This window comes from Podarcis filfolensis, assembly GCF_964270895.1.
Source record: "Podarcis filfolensis genome assembly, chromosome: 15".
Lineage (NCBI taxonomy): Eukaryota > Metazoa > Chordata > Lepidosauria > Squamata > Lacertidae > Podarcis > Podarcis filfolensis.
In genome coordinates this window covers 21406804-21428202 of record NC_139618.1, presented here as the reverse complement: position 1 = coordinate 21428202, position 21399 = coordinate 21406804, and the positions used below count along the sequence as shown (strand labels likewise).

The window sequence follows — 21399 nt, the reverse complement described above, 5'->3', positions numbered from 1 at the left end:
AGTGGTCACAAGTGTTGAAGTTCTAGGCTGTATTGACAAATTGACAACAGGCAAATTGCTGGATTTGGATGGGACCCACATGGAAGTTATTAAATAACTCAAATGTGGCATTGCTGATCTTTTAACAAAAATAGGTAAGTGGTACCTAAGATCTGTACCTGAGAACTGGAAAGTGCCCAGTGTAACACTCGTTTTTAAAAAGGGAAATTACAGGCTCATTAGCTTAATGTATGTTCTGGGAAAACTGACGGAAAGCATTGTTAGAGATAGAATTACCAAGCATACAGGACAGGGATGGGGAAGCCCCTTTCAGTCCAAGGGCTTGTGGGCAACCTTTGGGACTTGTATACCAGGCAGGACCAGATGCAAACATGAGCAGAGCAATTGATGCCACTCTTGCCTCGGCCATGCAAAAACTTATATACACAAACCACACATCTCTCCATCCTCTATCCAGGCAAGCAGGAGGCATCATCGCAGTTCAAGGGCACATTCCAGTCAGACAAAAAGGATGTCTGGCCTGTTGTTTTCTGTTCCTTTTCCAGTCTGCAGTGTCCTTTAGAAGAAGAAAAAACACAACCATGAGAACTGTACAAAGTCTTCCAAATGCAGCCAAGCTATAGATTCACACGAAGGCATTATGAGGAGGGCAGATTTATTTCCAGTCTGTTCCTAATAATTCACAACATGAAATTTGCTGTTTTCTCTGCTGCTGCACACTGAACTGCCCACCATGGCCCTCTCTTTCCTGGATTAGGGATTTGAGTCAAAGTGCATCTCTGTGCACTTGCTTACAGTGAAGTGTTTTGCCACTGATCCTTTTGTATGCTCCCTGCCTCCCAGTCTGCTTTGGATTTTAGCATCCTCAATAATTGGGTTCCATTTGCTGCTTAACTGTTTGCTCCAGTTCCAGGTGGCTTGTGAATCTTAAATAGCACTTTTTCATCCCAGTACAGCTTCCTTCCCACCAGTACGTTGATGAGCTACCGACTGTCTCTCTGTTCCATCAGTACCAGGAGAAAGAATGCAATTACAGAACCAGATAGATGTGTAATAGGCTGGATGTAGACCAACAATCTGAAGCTGAGTTCCGACAATATAGAATTGCTATGGGTGGGTGGTTCCCATGTCAGGAAACTGGCAGAATGACCTGTTCTTAATGGGGCTGCATTGCCCTTGAAGGAGCAGGTGTGTCGTTTGGGGGGTGCTTCTGGAACCCAGATGACCTCAGTGGCTAGGAGTGCCTTTCCCCCTGCTTTGATGTGTGTGCCAACTATGGCTATTTCTGGATAGGGAGAGCTGGCCATGGTTACCCACGCTCTGGTAACCTCCAAGGTGGACAATTCAATCAGTCAAATATTCATTACTGTCAACTAGCCATTCAAAAAAGGACAAAGTATAAAAAGTACATAATCACAGCCTCAGAGGAGCAGAGGTAGCAGGTTAAGAGCTAAGAATTATAGCAAGTCTAAGAAACATTCAGATATTTTGTGACCTGTTCAGTAATGGATTTATTAGGGAACGCCCCCACCCCAAGGAAGATACTCAAATAGGTCTCTAAGAATTGACCAGAAAACTGTCTAACCCAGGCATGGTGGTGGTGGAGAAAATAATGTGTTCTCTGATGCCTTGATACAGGGGTCAGCAAACTTTTCCAGCAGGGGGCTGGTCCACTGTCCCTCAGACCTTGTGGGGGGCCAGACTTTTTTTTTGGTGGGGAATGAACAAATTCCTATGCACACTATGCATACCAGGCAGGCTCCACAAATAACCCACAGATGCATTTTAAGAGGACACATTCCATGCAAGAGCACCAGGCAGGCCAGACAGAATTGTAGATGATAAAAATAAAAATAAAAATATTTTCTTACCTGAACTGATGAAAGTCATTGTTTGGATGGGGGGTTGAAATATACTCAGAGTCGCAAAGTGATTTCATGCTCTTTATTCAGCTCATAGTGGTGAGGAGGAATGAAAGTCCCCTCAAAGTATCTGCTTTATATACATTATTTACACAATGGGCTGCACATGATTGGCTAATTCCGGAATTCTACTGTAAGCCAATCAAGTTGTGGATTCACTTCTATCTGGAGCATGATTGGGTGGTTCCTGCCAACCAATCATACTGCTGCATTGTTCTAGGACCAATCAGACTGCTGCATTCTGAATCCTATTGTTCTAGGACCAATCAGACTGCTGCCTTTTGGATCCTATTGTTCTAGGACCAATCAGACTGCTGCGGTTTGGATCCTATTCAACTCAGTACATAACAGGGGTCCTCGCCTGGGTTTGGTGCTGTGTTGCGACCTGCTGGGCCTCCTGCTGCCAGCACCTCTTCCACGCTTCGGGGGTGGGATGGGGGCCCTCCCGCTGTGCCGGTGGCAGGGTGAGCTCCGGACTGCAGGAAGGTCTCCAGAGGCCTTCTGGCAATTCGGAGCCTTCCTGCCAGCAGCGGAGGCTAGATCACCACTGTGCAGCCGGCGGGGAGAGCTCTGGACTGCCCACAGGAGCACCAGGGCAGCGGCGCAAAAGGGCTGTCTGGCTCCAGAGGCACTGCTTGTTCCATCTTAAACAAGAAGCTTGTTCCATTTTGAATTTTTGTAAATGGTTCCAAGCCTTAATCTAGGTCTCTAGATGACCGTACCATCGCAAAGTTATATATGAAGTAGTAGGGAAACAAGGCACAAGAGAATTCCAGTCATGGCAGAATATAAGAAGAGAGGCAAGCTATTTATGGTATCAGTTAAAGGCAACCATGAAAAGAAAGCTCTTCAGAGTCTATCGCCTAAATGCCAGAATTGAAGGGCCAGGGCATAAGTCAGTTGGAAGGTAATTCTATAGATTTGGGGCTAGAACCACGGAGGCCCTATTTCTTGTATATTAACTAATGTTAACATACAGACACTTGAGAAGACCCCATGAGCTTAGAGGCAGGAGTATTTGGGTGACAGCAGTCCTTTAAGTAAACTGGACCCAAACCATTTACAGCCTTAAATGTTAATCTCAGAACTTTGAATCAGACCTGGAAACCTATTGGTAGCCAGTGCACAAGTGGTGCAAAATTGGAGTAATGTGTTTGGATTTTCTGGGTCCCCCATCAGTACCAGTGTTTTGAACCAGCTATAGCTCCTAGACCATCTTCATAAGCAGCCCCATACAAAGTGCATTCCAGTAGTCTAGCTGATACTATTTCACAGGCTTCTTGTTCTTTTTCTTTGCTTTCTCTACCAGCTCAATTCCTATTCCCCTGTCCCCCCAAAGAAAAGTGCTGCAATCAGAATTATGTAAATTCGGCATATATATGCAAATATTTTCAATCTGCATAACTTCTTGATACGGAATTAGATTCCTTGATGCAGGCGTCTCTTTGTGGAGAAAACGAGCATGCAATAACCCCTTGATGACTCATGTGTATGTTTTCATCTGTGTTCCCAAACTCCTTTCTCATCTTCCTCTCCTTGGTACTCTCTAAGCTAATCAAGTCTTTTCAAGTGAGTCACACGTTTCTGGCTCTGTCTGACAGTGAGCGATGCTTGGGTTCCCATTCAGAAAGTTGCAGCTGTCCAAGGAGCGGAATGTTTCTGCAAAGCAGAAATGGTTATTTTCTCCTGCTTTAATTACTGCAATTACCCCAAAGCACGCTTTGTGCAGAAGATGGCAGCCAGAGCTGACACCACGGTCGGATTTCCCCACCTCATGGGAAATGCCGGAGGCCACAGCTGTGATACTTTGTCATCTCAGGGTACATTCCAGATTTGAGTACTAATTTCACTGCTTCTGTTGTTTTTCATTTCTGGGTTTTGATTAGGTTCTTCAGTGCTTCTGGAGTTGATTAATGTCTGTTTTTATTTGCATGATGGAAGCCTTGTGGAACTCTGAAGCAGATGCTCCTTAGGCCACAACCACACTATATATTTAAAGCACTGTAATGCCATTTTAAACAGTCATGGCTTTCCCGCCTTCCTCCCCTCTCCTTGGTGGGCGGCACCGGCAGTGCCCTTCCCCTCCCTCTCTCTCAGCCCCCCCAACGAAGAGGAGAGGGCACCACTGCCTCCCCAGCCCTGAAGGCCTGGCATGAGCATGGCTTACTTTTCCCCAGCTCTGGCCTTGACGAGGGAGCCTGTTGTGAGGCCCCTCAGAAATTTGCACCCGTGAAGAAAGAACCCCACCCAAAGAAAAATGGATAATGAAGATGATGGACTATGCGGAAATGGCAGGGCTGACCGGGAAGATCAGGCACTGAGAGGATAACAAATTCAGCAAAGCATGGCATAACTTTATAGAATATATTAAAGAACACTGTAAAATTTTTTTAAAATGTTAGCAGGGTTGATATAGAGCATTCGAAACAAAATGACAAAGGATAAAATTGAAGTATAATAATTTAGATAAATGTAATTAGATGCAGTTAAAAAAGGAAGATAAATTTTGGAAGCCAAGGGAGGGGTAGGGGGAAGTCTGGGGGTTCAGGGAACCCCATAAAGGTACTGATATGGACTATGGTTTAATATGAACAAGTGTGTGTGTAAAAAATTATTTTTTTGAAACTTTGAATATATATATATATATATATATATATATATATATATATATATATATATTTAAAGAAATTTGCGCCCAGGACCATGGCCCAGGGGCGGAACTAGGCTTTATTTCACCCAGGTCAAAGACCCAGTTTGGAACCCCCAAGTGCATTTTCACACACACACACACACACACACACACAGGCTGAAAGCCTCACTGGCTCCCCTCTGGTCTGGAGGCTTCACCCAGGGCAAAACCCTTGGCAAGTCCCCCGCCAGCTATGGCTCTGCCTTGGCCCCCCTATGCTGTGCCACTGGCTGTGAGGGGGTGTGGCTGTGAATTTGCCAATACACTACTGGCAATAGCTTTAACAGAGAGGGCTGGCCCTTTAGCTGTTATCCTTGAGCTTGTACTGATGTTACTTCCTTTTACAGTTTTACTTCAGGTTACAGACGCTTTAGGTTACAGATGCTTCAGGTTACAGACTCCTCCAACCCAGACATAGTGCCTCGGGTTAAGAACTTTTATTCAGGATGAGAACAGAAATCATGCTCCGGTGGCATGGCGGCAGTGGGAGGCCCCATTAGCTAAAGTGGTGCTTCAGGTTAAGAACAGTTTCAGGTTAAGAACGGACCTCCCGAACAAATTAAGTTCTTAACTCGAGGTACCACTGTATGTCTGGAAGACATCATGCTATAAAGTTTTATCTGCATAAAATGACCTTCAATAAGATCTTTTTCTGATCAGACTAAAGTAAGAGACATCCTCTCCTGAACTGTAATTAAAACCGTGTCCCCTCCTCAGTCCTCTATGCACATGGCTGATTGTATCTCAAGCTCCTTTGCATGTGTTGTCTGCTAACACCTACTCATAAACCTTTGTCCCCTTCAAATGCATCTGATATAGTCTCAGAACACCCAGTACTGCCGTAAGAAAGAATATGACTGGTCTCTTTCTACGATGATTAAACCACATAGTTGAAGGAACGTCATCAAGATACGGATGAATAGCTGCTATGTGGTTGATTAGAAATCCAAGATAAGTTGCTGAGAAATATATGAAAGGGATGCACACTCCTCAGCTAGAGGTTAAAGCAAAAAGGGGAGGAATAATGGAAAATCTGTATCAGGTGGAGGAGCTTTTCTTGACCTTCCTCTCTAGAATGTGCGTCAAGCATGGCGAGGTTACAGCACACTGCAAGAGAACAGTAACGATTCTCTACATCTGTACCCTGGAGGCTTGAAGCTGAGAGCCTTCCAGAGGCAAGATAAGAGCCTGCTTCTAGACTTCATATTAGCACATGGTTGGAAACAAATGTGTGTGTTTAGCAGGGCGGGATTTAGGTTTGATGAGGCCCTAAGCTACTGAAGGTAATGGGGCCCTTTATATGTCCAGCTGTCCTTTGTCAACAACAAATTGTTGCTGTTTTTTGTGTTGAATATATGCTATATGGTAATTTATGGACCTAATACGTTCATGCACAACACAAAGCACTGTTGCTGTATGTAGGTTTTATCTGTTTTTTATCTTATATTTTGGAAATGTACAGCCATTTTTTTTCCTTCAAATTTTTTGGCGGCCCCCAAGAGAGTGTGGCCCTAAGCTATAGCTTGTTTAGCTTATACGTAAATCTGGCACTGTTTAGAAACGTGGATCAAAACATTCAGCCCTGTGCTGGTCGTTTTGATAGATTAAAATAGTGAGAATGGTTATAACACTCCTATTCTCATTATGAAGGTCATTTTGAGACTACTACTATTATGTATGGTTGAAAGTTGGACTTCCCTTAGTGCCCTTCAGCATAGCCAGCAGCCAAGGCTGATGGGGGAGAAAGTCCAGGACAACACATACTGTATCCATTTACTCAGAAATCTTCCTCTCTTCCACTGATTAAAAAGCTAACAGGGCAATTGCTCTTTTGGTTAAAGAGATACCAGAGAAGCATGACGATTCTACATACAATGTGTTATCAACTTGTCAAAATGTACTGTTGCTAACACCTACTCATTTAAAGTCCTGATTTTAACCTCTGAAGCCTCGAACAGTTAGTTGAAGGTACATCTAACTGCCCACACATCAATATCAACAACAGAGGTCCTCCTCATTTGCCTGCCACCAAGATCAATGAAATTGTCTTGCATGAGCAAAAGGGCCTTTTCAGTGGTGTCCCCCATGCCTTTGGAATTCATCACCAGCTGACTTCTGAAAGGCTAGCACACACACCAGTCCTTCAGAAGGGCTTTGAAGACCTATTTGTTTTGTGAGGCCTACACAACAAATGGCATTTGGGGTTTTACATTCTGGGATGTGTGACTTTTTAGCGTTGCTGGTTTATTACAGTCGTCAGTGCATTGCAGAATTTATTTTTTATCACATTTTTATTCTGTTATCACTAAAACTATAATTGCAGTGATGTAAACCACCCCGAGAGAATTTTACAAAATGCATGCATTCCAGTCAGCAATTTGGAATTTGAAACTTAAAAAATCTGTAATCTAGAAATGGATCTGTTAGCAACGGATAACTTAGCCCAAGGGGAATGTTAGCGGTATATTCATTTTTTTTAAAGTATTAGTAATTTTATTATAATTCCCCATGCCTTTTAGTATAGATCAACCTAAATAGGAACATAGGAATACAGGAAGCTGCCTTATATTGAATCAGACCATTGATTCATCTTGCTGGCAATGGTTCTCCAGGGTTTCAGACATCACTCACCTGAAGATGCCAGCGATTGAATTTGGGGGCTGCTGCATACAAGGCAGGTACCCTTACCCCTAAGCTGCAACCCTTTCCTGAATAAATGCAGGAATGATAAAGGGGTCTGTTGCAATCTAGATTGTATAATAGTCTGACTTAAGGCTACAGGAAATTTCTGAGAACAGGAGGAAGATGTGCAATCATTTAAGAATACACCAAGGGCCTTTGTCTTCAGTTTACTTATTTGTCTAAAGCAATATTGATGCTTTCCTCCCCTTTTGTTTCAGTCTTGGACTAGAGCTCATCCTGTTACACTTTTAAATTATACCGAAAACGTAAGGATCACCAGCTCTTTGCAGAGCAGGGTAGAATAGCCATGTGCAAAGAGTAGGGCTGCTCTCTTCAAATGCAATGGCTGTACTGTCTGCAATAACTGAGCCACCAGAGAGCAGCAGTGGGGAGGTCTGGACATAGTCTGGGCAAGGACAAAAATAACAAAACCAGGAAAAGTTAAATGAGGCGACTTGTGTACATCATACAAATTAAGTAACTTTACATATGCTGTCTTCTTTTGCATACTGTTCTCATCCACTTGTTACCTGCTGTTTTTAATGCTTTATAAAATAAATATTTGCCTTCCATTGGGAAATGCAAATAGATCTATGGGCACACACTGAAGCCCCATCTCCTAGCTACGGGAAATCCTGTGTCAGGCATTGCCTAGTTAAACGATGGAACTTGCTCCCTCAGGAGGCAGTGATGCCATGCAACTTAGATGGCTTTAAAAGAGGATTAGACAAAATCATGGAAGAGAAGTCTATTGATGGCTACTAGCCATGCTGGCTAGGCTGTGACCTTATGGTCAGTGGTAGTAATGTTCCTGAATGCCAGTTACTAGAACCCTCAGGAGAGAGTGCTCTTCTGCTTGGTCCCTGCTTGTGGGCTTCCCATGGGCATCTGGGTGGCCACTGTGAGAGCAGGATACAGTGGTAAGTACTTACAATTTGTTCTGGAGGTCTCTTCTTAAAGCACCACTTTAGCTAATGGGGCCTCCTGCTGCCGCCATGCCGCCAGAGCACGATTTCAGTTCTCATCCTGAAACAAAGTTTTTAATCCGAGGTACTACTTCCGGGTTAGTAGAGTCTGTAACCTGAAGATACTATTTCTGGGTTAGCGGAGTCTGTAACCTGAAGAATATGTAACCTGAAGTGTATGTAACCCAAGGTACCACTGTACTGGACTACGATGGGCCACTGGCTTTTCTTATGCTCTTTTGTGCTTAATCACACCAGTGGCAAAATAAAACTTTTTGCAAGAGTTTTCCAGAACCATATACAGTGTCAGCAACAGAATTGAGATGCCACTACAATGAATTCAGCTTTACTTTTTATGTTTTTAATTTTAAGATGAAATTTGGGGGGGGGGCTGATAATTCAGAATGCGGCAGCCAAACTGGTGACTGGAAGTGGCCACTGAGACCACATAACACTGGTCTTGAAAGACCTACATTGGCTCCCAGTATGTTTCTGAGCACAATTCAAAGTGTTGGTGCTGACCTTTAAAGCCCTAAATGGCCTCGGCCCAGTATACCTGAAGGAATATCTCCACCTCCATTGTTCAGCCCGGACACTGAGGTCCAGCGCCGAAGGCCTTCTGGTGGTTCCCTCACTGCGAGAAGTGAGGTTGCAGGGAACCAGGCAGAGGGCCTTCCCAGTAGTGGCACCCGCCCTGTGGAACTCGCTCTCATCAGATGTCAACAATCTTACTTTTCTAAAAGACACATGAAGGCAGCCCTGTTTAGGGAAGTTTTTAATGTCTGATGTTTTATTGTGTTTTTAATATTCTGTTGGGAGTCACCCAAAGTTGCTGAGGAAATCCAGCCAGATGGGTGGGGAATGAATGAATGAATAAATAAATAAATATTATACCATCCAAGTTTTTCAGACCCAGGACACGCATCTTCTGTGATGTGCTTCCAGGCAAGTCACATGATCCGTGCCTTGCTCTCACCCCAAAAATGTACTTCTTTTGGGGTGAGAACACAGCACAAAAGTGCAGAACGCAAAGTGGCTGCCGCGATCTTGCACAAAAAATGGGATGTCCTGTTATTTCCTGGGCACTTGACAGGTATGCCACTGTTAATTATACTATTCATCTTCAGCACATTAAATGTTTATGATATAAGATTTGCCTTTCTGTCCTTTCCTCAGTCGCAGCCACACAAATAGACCACATTTCCATCATACAGGCACCCACATAGACACTCTCCACTATCCCTGTTGGAATGTCTGAGGAATAACTTATTGGTCTTCGTGAAATTAACTTTTGAGATGAATATTTGCCTCTTTGCTTTCATTTTTAAAGTGTATTAATACTCGCGGCAGCCAAGAGAACCCAAGGCGCAGCTTAAATAAAATATCAGAAATCCAAAGTGTGAAAAATGATGCTTGGCAGCACTTAATATCCTTTAAGTGTCATCCATTTTATTTGCCAGCGCTGCTTGGGATCCTGCTTTCTTTTATATCAACAGGCAAAAGTGGAAGGGGGAAATGAAGTGAGTATTGCATACGAGGGTTAGGACTGATTCTGAGACATGAATCTGGATGCCAGATAGGTCAGGTGCAGCACAGAGGCCTGGTTATGTAAGCTACGACAGGCACAACATCACGTTTGTTCTTGATGTACAGCCTTAGAAAATCTATGACCTTGTTTTGCCAAGGCTGACAGCCAGCATATTAATCAGTGGTTATTAATTGCCATAGTATTCGCCTATGGATGTGAACTGGGAATGAGGCAGAAAATGCCGTAATGTTCCTGAGTAAATCACATGTCTGCACAGTTAGTGCTTCAAAAAGTACCTGCCAGCCTCCCCAAAAGCATCTACTGTGGTCTGTGGATAAGGGAACGCTGGATATTAGGGTGTTTCATATTTATGCTATGGCTCAATACCAAGAGGGTTAAAAGAACATCACCTCTATCCCAGATAGCAAAGGTAAAGGGACCCCTGACCATTAGGTCCCGTCGCTGACGACTCTGGGGTTGCGGCGCTCATCTCGCTTTATTGGCCGAGGGAGCCGGCATACAGCTTCCGGGTCATGTGGCCAGCATGACTAAGCTGCTTCTGGCGAACCAGAGCAGCGCACGGAAATGCCGTTTACCTTTCCGTCGGAGCGGTACCTATTTATCTACTTGCACTTTGATGTGCTTTCAAACTGCTAGGTTGGCAGGAGCAGGGACCAAACAACAGGAGCTCACCCCGTCACAGGGATTCGAACCGCCGACCTTCACATCGGCAAGCCCTAGGCTCTGTGGTTTAACCCACAGCGCCACCTGCAACCCTCTATCCCAGATACTGTACCCTTATTTTAGCTCCTGTGACATACACACCCGTACATTCTCTAGAGGTGGTCCCATCAGTGGCGTAGCGTGGGTTGTCAGCACCCGGGGCAAGGCAAGTAATTTGCGCCCCCTAACCCGTGGACTTGCGCCCCCTAACCCTAACTCCCAGATGTTGCGCCCGGTGCGGCCGGCCCCCCCGCACCCCCCACGCTACGCCACTGGGTCCCATAGTGAAGACTGACTGAGGGCTGGCGAGAAACAATGTTTCTACCCAGAATTTGTGAAACAGAGAGAACAGTCCTATGTACCGTACAGTGGTACCTTGGGTTAAGAACTTAATTTGTTCTGGAGGTCTGTTCTTAACCTGAAACTGTTCTTAACCTGAGGTACCACTTTAGCTAATGGGGCCTCCTGCTGCCGCCGTGCTGCTGCTGCACGATTTCTGTTCTCATCCTGAAGCAAAGTTCTTAACCTGAGGTACTATTTCTGGGGTAGTGGAGTCTGTAACCTGAAGTGTCTGTAACCTGAAGCGCCTGTAACCTGAGGTACTACTGTACAAGAAACTGGTGTGAGTTAAGCCAGTGTAAAGTTATGCCAGATCCAGACCCTGTTCAGCAGTGAGGCGGCTGCTGCACTGACTAATGCTGCCAGGTAGAAAACAAGCCTTTAAAATAGTAATCTGTGCTGGGTTGGCAGGCCACCTGACCAAGCTAAATGGGTTTTGGGTCACGTCCATATTCTGCTCCCGCCACCCTGCCAATACACCCCTTTTGTGGAGTTATACCAGCCTTGGCTCAGCCACCTTAAGCTTGGCTCAACTAGGGTGAGCTAGTTACTCCAGGGGACTTAGGGTTGGGGACTTAGCATAGAACTGCCCCTAATTCAAATAGAAACTTATTTGTGAATTTATCAGATCTAATTTCTGTTTCATTTAGAGTATTCCTTGCTGATGTCACTGACTCTACTCAGCAAAAATGAAGAAGAAAGCGCACTAAAGAGTAATTGCTTAGTAAAAGTACTAAAGTACTAAAGGGTAATCAGGCACTGGCTGATAAGGAATGGAAAGATGCTAGCTTGCTTAGCTAGCAGCTTGCTTTATCTGGTTGCCTCGGCAACACAGGAGGAGGTTGCTCTTTGCTATCCATGGTTGTGCAACTGTTTCCATCTACATACTGCAGCCAGGCAAAGGGTCAGCAATGGGCTTGTTCACATTTGAGCATTATTTAGCTGTTAATCCACTTCCCCACATTCAAATTAGACTGGAGTAGTCCACAGTCATGCATACAGTACTGAGATTTGTACATGAGATGCAACTGGGGTCTTTCTCACTCCCATCAGTGGGTCTTCCTTCTTGTGTTTGTCCCTTTCTTCTGATTTGTTGATTATGCTGTGATGATGGGGCATGCACACAGATAACTGTGCATGTACCATTATTATTAATATTTTTGAAAATCTACCCAGGAAGTGCACAAAAGTGATAATCAGCCATCTGTCTGTCTATCTATCTATCTACATTCAGGAGCATGCCAGGAATACTTACCAGCACATCGGTAAAACGAATAAAAGCGATTGTAAATTCTCAGCATACACTTTCCAGATAAATTTGCTGCTCAGTATCTGGTGTTGACTTTTAAATGTGGTTTGTGCAGTTTCCTGGTTTTGCGCAAATCTGAGGGATCCAGAGAGAGAGAGAAAGAGGGGGAGAATGGCTTGGAAGAGAAATGAAAGCTTAGAAAGAAAGTAGTGGGTACGGCAAGAGGAGTAGCAGAAAGGGACTTTTGATCCACCCATCCAAAAACACAGAAACAAATTGTCTGTGGACCCAAGTGGATTGGTTTGGAGCTTGTTTTCCTCCCAATTTATCCCTGTATTCATAACTCATCCATGTCAAGTGAGTTTCCTCTTTGCTTAAGGACACAAGATCTGCCTTGCTAAAACAGACCAGCAAGTCTGCTTGTTCAGCAAAGTTCACAAGAATCATAGAACTGCATTCAATGGCCATTTGAAATTAATGGACCTAAATTAGTCATGTCTGTTAATTTCAGCAGGTCTACTCTTGAGGATGACTAACATTGGGTGCAATTCATGGCAGCTAGCAGTTGCAAGATGGTCCTCTGGAAACTGGCCAGTGCTCCACCAGTAGACCACAGTCTACCATCACCACATCCATTGGGTCTTTTGGCCCTTGAAATCACCCTTAATGTTTATAATAGCTGGATTAAACATGGGCACACAGTACATGCAATTAATCTTGTTAGGTTTTTAGAAGTTGTTTGCTCACCCTGAACCTGGATTATCTGTGTCATAATAACAAAATACACAAATTTCCCATATACTTCCCATTTTGAAACTATTTCCCATTCCTTCAAGAGTCTGCATGGTGTAGTGGTTACAGTACCACACTAGGACAAAAGTTTCAGTTCTCTCTCAGCCATGAAGCTCACTGGGTAAAGCTTGGACTAGTAACTATCTCTCACCCTAACCTGTGCCAGGTAACTAAAGATGGAGAAAGGGACTGAGGATTCAGAGAACAGTGATGCTAGAATATTGGAGGACCAGGTGATGGGAACTCTGCCACATTCCTATACCAGGGAAGTGCTCTTGGCCCTACTGTACTACATTGGCTATGCTTCTGCATAGATCTGTAGGTGGCTTCCCTGGCTGTTCTGTGGGGTGAGTCCCCCCCCCCATTTAAATAAGTGAGTGCAAGAGGATTTTTATTTTTCACTTGTCTGTAAAATATTTCCCAAGCAGCTCCCTTCTGAAGGAAGAGCTGGAAGAGAAAATGCCTTCTCTACCACCCAGGCACTTAACTCATTTCGGAAATTTCCTCTAATGGTCCCTCTGCTGAGATTGTGGGCAACAGGGAGATGATGGATAGAAGTGGAATTTAGGAAGCAATTTCTACATGCTTATTACAAAACGAGTTTACCCGTTGGAACTGTCTGCCTCCTTCCCTGGCTCTGTGGCTCCTGGGAGTTCAGATCAAGTTTTAAACATTTCATCTTATTAGCTCTGTGCAGAGGGGAAATGAGAGCAATGGCTCCCTTATGGACATGCCGTTTGGTGCCTCGCATATTACTTGGCACACTTCCCATCTTTGCAAAGGAAAAGCCCTGGCAGTTGAGAGTTCAGCTAAAGGGAGATGCTTAGGATTGATTCACAGCCATTCCTTTTGTCAACATCTGCTTAGCAAAATGCTCATCACTTGAAAACTGCGGCTGCACTTGATGTGTAAAAGGAAACTCGCAGTTGTGGAAGGGAGAACATCCCAGATTTCACTGCCAGGGAAGCAGGCTGGCAAGATTGCCAGAAAACTCCCCAAACCCATATTAAGTAAGGCCCTCTTTTTTGCACATGCATTTTGGGTGGAATTTGAGTCAGAGCAGCCTTTTCTGTCCCTTAGTGCTTTGCTCTGTTTAGTTGTTTGCTTGCTTGTTTGTTCCTGTTGTTAAATGTTGTGTTCATGCGCTGTGCAAAATATTTTCACACCTTTGAACACCACGCCATAACCTTCTGAATAAGAGGAGTTAAGGAATATTTTTAAATAAAGTAAAAATCTGAGCAGAATACAGTGGTACCTCGGGTTAAGTACATAATTCACTCCGGATGTCTGTTCTTAACCTGAAACTGTTCTTAACCTGAAGCACCACTTTAGCTAATGGGGCCTCCTGCTGCTGCCGTGCCGCTGGAGCACGATTACAGTAGCCCCAAATGGCCTTGCATTTAGTCATAGGTGACAAGGAATTGCATGTACATGTTTAAGTGGGGTGATGGAGGAACAGGGGTGGTCCGTCCTATTTCGCCACCTGAGGCGAAATGGGTATGTGCTCTCTCCTGCCCCTGCCCCTGCTGGAATGCCTCGCCTGCCCCACCATTCCTGTCACTGCCAGAACCCCGTTCTCACTGAGTTTCAGTAAGGGTTTTGCAAGGCCTTGCTACTCAACTTCTCCACCCTAGGGGCAGGGAAAATGATCAGCAACGTGGCACGCAGGAATGCCTCCCTCTTACTGAAACCTGGTGAGGGGGGCTGTTCCAGCAGCAGCGGAGTTGGTGGCGTGCTTCCTTTGTGCTTCCACCACATGAGGCAGTTGCTTTCTCCCACCTAACAGGTGGGCCGGCTCCGTGGAGGAGGGAGAAAGCATATTGTCCATCCTTCCATCCAGTATAAAAATGTAGTGAGTTTATGCAGCAGGGACAAATTCTCTCTGTTCCTCTATCTATCAAAACAACACACACAAATTATATTACGGGAAACAGCTTGCAGAAGTGTGTATATTTTACAAAATGGCATGGGAAAATGTGTATATTAGGAGAAATTTGCACTGAAATGGAGATTTTTAAAACACACACACACACAAATTGCTACAGAAATATGGAGAACTAAATTTAAGACCAGAAAAAGCAGAAACAGTTTCATCCATTCCTAGGTACAAGTTATAAGATTTGTGTGTTCTTTGCGTGGGCAACTGGCTTCTCTACAGAAGGCTCCACTGACCATAGCTACCAGAGCATGCATTTTCACAGAACAGGAGCAAAATATGTGCTGCTCAAAGACCTTTTGTACTTGCAAGCTGGTTCCCCTGTGATTAATGGTGTGTGCTATGAGCTGTGACCCAAGATGAAAGTACTATGCAGGTATGAGAGATCTACTGAGTGCTCAAAGGAAGGGCAACTTCTCCTCTCTTCGGAAAGCACCAGAGTGATACAAAAACCCAGGAAGCAAATGTCACCTCTTAATAACTGGGATTGTAATACACCCAACAGTAAAAGATGCTGTTCCGAGTTGTACAGAGACTCTGATTTATTGCAGGCTATGAAGCAAAATGCACACATCGTGTGAGCAGGACACAGGGCTTGCACAGATTCCTTTTGTTCTTCCTCTCGGTTTGTGCTCAGGGAGTGTTTCCACAAGCAAGGCCTCCCTCTTGCTGCTTTGCAAGAACGTTCCATCACTTTTTAATGTAGAAGAGAAGGCCAAACTGGGCATTGGTCATGTGACTGAAAACTCTGGCCAACAAGTTTTATGTAGTGTTCACAGGACAGCCAATTTTCTGGGTTTTTTTAAAATAATAATTTTTATTAAAGACTTCTTCGTTTACAAAATACATGCATTCTCTCTTTTTTCAAGTTGTTTTTTCTATGGATCTGTTGTGAGACATTAGTGTTGCATGCAGTATAAGGTTGGGAAGAAAAGGGGGAGGGGGGATGGTGCATGGGGTGGGGTGTAATGCTTCTATTATTCTACATAGTGTATGTATGGGGTTTTGTGTCAGCATCACTTGTGTGGGTTCTCTTATTTGCTTGTTATATTTCCTTGGTGGTGAGAGAGGTTGGGGTGGCCTAGGGTGTGCTTGGTTGTCTTTGGCTGGCTGTAGTGAGATTCATTTATATGTGTGAGGGCATGGATTTTTGGATCAGCTTAGCCAGATTGATTCGTATGCTCTTGGTGGATTCTTGTAATTGTCTTGTTGGGCTATGTATGTGATAAAGGGGATCCATACCAGAGTGAAGGCATCATCTTCTATTTGTCCCCATGTCAGTTTCAGTTTATTGGCTAGCTTTTCTAGTAATAATTATAATAAATTTTATTTTTACCCCGCCTTCCCCAGCCAAGGCTGGGCTCAGGGCGGCTAACAACCAATAATAAAAACAAGTTGAATGAATGCAACTTAAAAACAAGATTAAAATGCACCATCAAAACATTAAAACATTAAAATGCAGCCTCATCACAGGAGAAGAAAGGAAAAAAGGAAAAGGGGGAGGGAATCAAATTGACTCCAAGCCAAAGGCCAGGCGGAACAACTCTGTACACTGTTTCCCACACGATTTGATACCATTGGTCCATGTTTACTCCTAACAGGTCTCTCCAGTGTCTGGCTATGATGCTTCTGGCTGCTGAGAGTAGGTGGGTTTTGAGCGCTTTATAATGTAAGTGGGCGTTATTATCTTGGAAGATGTTTAGTAGGGCCAGTTCTGGGGTGACTTCTAATACCTGCTTAGTTATTTTGCATGTTTCTTGTTTCTTGTATGACTGATGTCCAGAAAAGTTGGATTTGGGGACATTCCCACCACATGTGGAGGTATGTGCCTGTGGAGGTGCATCCTCTCCAGCATTTTGGTGATGCTCCTGGGCGTATCAGCACTAGTTTCCGTGGTGTTAGGTACCATCTGTAAGTGATCAATATATAGCCTTTACAATGTACAACAGGGAATAAAAGGAAACTTTCATCTAAAATCATACAACGTAACCTGTAGCAGTTTACAGCATAAAAAGAAATTTACGACATTAAAATTTAAGATTGGAATGCATTCACCTAGCTGGAACAGAGCTTCTTGGCTGCCAGGTAGCCAAATTCCATGCTTTAAGCATGGACTGTGTGAACCTGTTTAGCGCTGTGAGGATTTTCCTCAGTTTGGGAGTAATGGGTATGCTGTGGTGGGGATATTTTCAATTATGTCTCTAATTTTCTGTTTTAACAACAACATTCAAAATAGCTGGGTGAAAAAAGAGCATCTTTAAAGGACATTTTTTACACATAAGACGAAAGCAGCTCTTGACCCAGTTAGTTTTTAAAATGTATAGTTTATGGTAGTGTTCACTTTTTTTTACTTACACTGAAACAGTTCAGAGTTCCTGTTCGTCTCCCCTGCCCCTCTTTTTAGTCTCCCTCCCCATATCATTAACCCCTTTTGGCATTGACTTTTTCTCTCAATAACAGCTGTAGTAAATTGCGGGTAGGTCCCCACCCATACATTTAAAGCACATCCAATTCCTATTAAAAGCACAAGGCTCCCCCCAGAGAATTCTGGGAATGATAGTTTGTTAACTCTGGTGGGAATCATAGGATTGTTATGGGGAAACTACAGTTACCTGGATTCTTTTTGGGGGTGATAGTGTGCTTTAAATGTGTACTGAATGCACTTTAAACATATGGAGTGGAGCTGCATATATGTGGAGGGGCAGGGGAGCTCCTCACAGAGACAGGGCTCACTATAATGAGATTTCAGTACTACAGTCAGTGTTTGGTGCCGCAGTGGCTGCGCTGCAGAGGCTGATTTGCACATGCAAATATATGTCAGGAAGCCCCCTTGGTTTTTGCTGCTGTCTTTTTTTCCTTCTCCTTAAGTAATGAGAAGTTCAAAGCTGTCTTTCATGGGACACTCTCCATAAGAGACATGAGCACCCTGGAAAAATCTTACTTGGCATTCATAATTAGTGAAAGCAGAATCAGTGTAGCCTCCAGAGTCCACAAAGACACGTCTCTGTTTCAGTTACCCAAAACTACCAGCTCTAAGGTAATTGCGTTTTAGATCCAGTGTGTTTCTCAGAAACCATGTGCATCCCACATGGCTGCCCAGGCAAACAGGTGTAAAAGGTTTCTTGCCCAGATTAGCTAGCTATTTAATCACTTAGTGGTTGCTTTCATAAATTAGGGATGTAGGGTGGGTCTTGTCTCAAACAATCTAGATCTCTAAAGGGAAGTGATAGTCCCATTCCATTGCTGGCAGGTTAAAACTAGCCATTTGAAGAGCAAGAGAAACTGTTTTCTTGTGAGATTACTACTGCTTAAAATGCTGAAAGGAAGCTTTTGAGACATGCAGGACTCATCATCAAATAATAATAATAATAATAATAATAATAATAATAATAATATCCCACCCATCTGGTTTTCCCAGCCACTCTGGGCGGCTTACAGCTGAAAACAAGCTTTTGAGACATGCAGGACTCATAATCATCACCATCATCTAATGATTAATAATAATAATAATACCCCGTCCATCTGCTTTCCCCAGCCACTCTGGGCAGCTTATAGCATATCTAAAAACAAAATAAAAACATTTGTCAGGTAGATGCTCAGAAAAGAAGATATGGCTGTCCCAGGCAGCAGTCTTACCCACCCATGTTTCTGGACTCTTTTGTCTCAATATGGAACGAACTTGCTCTGTCTTGGTGCTGAAAAATCTGCAACTATAGTTAAAGAGCACAATCCAGTACAGTAATGTTTCCCCCCTCTCCTGCCTATTTCAGCTGACAAAGACTCCAGTATGATTCACAAGCTGGTTGCATTCAGTGTTTTAAATGCTAGTTGCTTCAAATAAAAGTGCCGTGTGCCCTGCTCTGTGGGACCAGTGCTTACAAGCAAGACTTTGCTTTAGCTTTATACTTTAAAGAATAAATAAATTACTAATCTTTGCAGTAGCACCAGTCTTTTCCTCCTTAAAAAGCAAGAACTCTCTGCCCTCCCTCAGCGTTTGTCACTGGTATTTTTCACGCCTTATCATGAGGAAGGTTGTGCTGTCTCTCTTGTTACACAGCTCCTGGATTTCAAAGAGCATCAGACAGGTGTCCAGTGTCCTCTATCCAAAATTAAAAAGTGACACCGAATGTTATGGCATAAGTAAGCGTTGCCTAGTAATGACAAAATCTGCTTAGAAAACTTCTAGTAGCAAGAACACCTTGTACTGTTTGGGGAATAAGAATCAAAGCAAGAAATGGAAGAATCCACTTGGGGGCAGGGGAGAGATGCCTATTAATTTATTCTTTCATTTAATTTTTCATTGATACCCTGTCTTTCAGCTTGCTAGAAGTCCTCAAACCATCTTTTCATCGAAATGATAAAATAAAAAGATTACATATTCACTATAAAACAGCACGATGCTTTTGTTATGCACCCACCCGTCCAATGATTGCAGCAAATTTTGGGTTGCTGTGATTCACTGCTTATTTCTAAGGCTGTACCCTGAATATGGATCTAGATATGTTTCAGAGCCATTTAACTCTCCCAGCTCCCAACCAAGGAACCTGGGAAGTGGGTGTTCCATAAAGAACTTAGCAATTTTTCACAAGAACTCCTAGCATTTTCTCAAAACCACAACTTCTTTCTTGTACTTTTGACACTTAAGAACATACTGTAAGAAGAGCCTGCTGGATCAGGCCCATCTAGTCCAGCATTCTGTTCTCACTGTGGTCAACCAGATGCTTGGGGAAAACCCACTAGCAGGACCTGCAGGCATTACTGCCTCTGCCACGGACGCAGAGCAAAGCCATCGTGGCTAGGAGTCACTTGCAAGTGGTGAGTGTCATACAAAACCCAGTGTGCAAATGAGAAGCTGGGGACTTGCAACATTGGTGTGAGGGGCACAGACCCAAACTGTGCTTGTAGTATAAAAATACCCCACTAGTTCAGATTTCCACACAATACTTTCTTTCCCCTCCATTTCTTTTAGGACTGCGTTCAAACACCCATGATGGAAGCTACAGTGGAACCTCGTGTTACATACCGCCCTCCTTATGAATGCTTCAGGTTACGCACTCTGCTAACCTGGAAGTAGATGCCCCTTGTTGCGAACTTTGCCCTGGGATGCGAGCGGAAGTGGTGCGCTGGTGGCGTGGCAGCAGCGGGAGGCGCCTTTAGCGAAAGCGCGCATCATGTTCAGAACAGTTTCGGGTTACAAACGGACCTCCGGAACGAATTAAGTTCGTAACTGGAGGTACCACTGTACTGTTTTGATGTGTTCTTGGAGGACCAAATCCACCTCCACCCTCTGCAGATTTGTTTGTTCAGCGTAACACTGCCATGTCCTGTTCCTTTTGTTGACTTTTCTGCAAGGCTGGATTCCTTATGAGTTCCTACCTGCTTGTGAAATGCATCTAGTTCTATTGTTTTCGACATTTGGCTCTCCAGGAGGCCTCCTTACAAACTCCTGACTTGATGCTCAGATGCCCTGTTCTGTTCGTCGTAATGAGCATTCCGCAAATAAACATTGGTCAGGAGCAAGTGACACAGGTGGCCACTGACCACAGAGAAGCAATTAGGAAAGCGAAAACAGCATCTGCAAGGAGCAAGAGTGCATCAGCTGCTAGGCAGCGTGTGTCGGGGCCCCACAAGGGTTAGGTTTGACGGCTTAAAATTACAGCTCCTTACAGGGAGGAAATTGCTCAACTGAATTTTTGTGAAGCACTAAGATAATGCATACTACTCTCTTTTCCCTTACTTGAGTCAACCCAGTCACAAAGGGAGTCTGAGAATGCAAATATTATCTCCTTACGTACTTGCCTTCCATTGAATGACAGAATAATGTATTTATCTGAGAAAGAGTTTCATCTGTGCTAGCAGATCTGTGATGGACTACAACTAAACTATGCTGCAGCTATCAAGGGAGAACCGTGGCTGTGGATCTCTTGAGTTTTCCAGCATCTTTGTATTTGTTTCTTTCACTACCATCTGAAGTTATGCTTGGAAGAGATCCATTTCTCTTTTGCACTGCTTTATAGTGTCTAGGGCTTTTGTCGTGACGTTTCCCACTGTGTCCTGTCTTATGTGCTTAGATGTCTTTGCATGTCATCTGCCAGTCTTTCTGAAACACTGTCACCATAGCATGTCATTTTGGAAGCAGCCCTTCACCCTGAAATCTCTCTTTCTGTCTTTCACATTCACATTATTTGGACACTTCTGCAGGAATATGTGATGTGTATGTACGCAATAATGGCCCCCCAGGCTCACTGAAACTCTTTTGCCTCCCCTGCAGTCCCTTGGACATTTTGCCCCTCAAAGACCTCTTTAATTTTGTGTTAGACAAAACTCGGCCAATTTTACCGTGTGCAAATCTCATCCAGGAATTTCCCAGTTCATCTTCTGGCTTTCCTCCAGATTCCTAGGAGTTTTATTGGAGACTTTGCTTTTGCTTTTTCCCTTTAGGTTGCTTCAAATTTCAAAAGAAAGCCATTTAGTGCCGCAGCCTGTTAGCTTCTCCTTGGCTTTTGGCCGCCCCCCTTCTCCTACCTCCCTTGACTTCAAACAAGGCACACACAAAAAACTATTTAGCAACAGC

The 21399-nt window shown here is 43.9% G+C and overlaps 1 protein-coding gene and 1 long non-coding RNA gene across 3 annotated transcripts in view; one reads left to right on the top strand and one right to left on the bottom strand.

Annotated features, from left to right (window-relative positions):
• Nucleotides 1-21399, top strand: part of GRAMD1B (GRAM domain containing 1B) — a 208201-nt gene that overhangs the window by 42577 nt on the left and 144225 nt on the right. The gene's annotated exons all lie outside the window — the stretch shown is intronic.
• LOC310750833 lies at nt 10-21396 on the bottom strand. Of its 2 annotated transcripts, none has more exons than XR_014542321.1 (2): nt 21165-21396; nt 10-556 (listed from the first exon to the last, which is right to left on the bottom strand). It is a non-coding gene; the product is annotated as an uncharacterized lncRNA (long non-coding RNA). The 2 variants fall into 2 exon arrangements; XR_014542322.1 differs by lacking the exon at nt 21165-21396 and adding an exon at nt 1872-1906.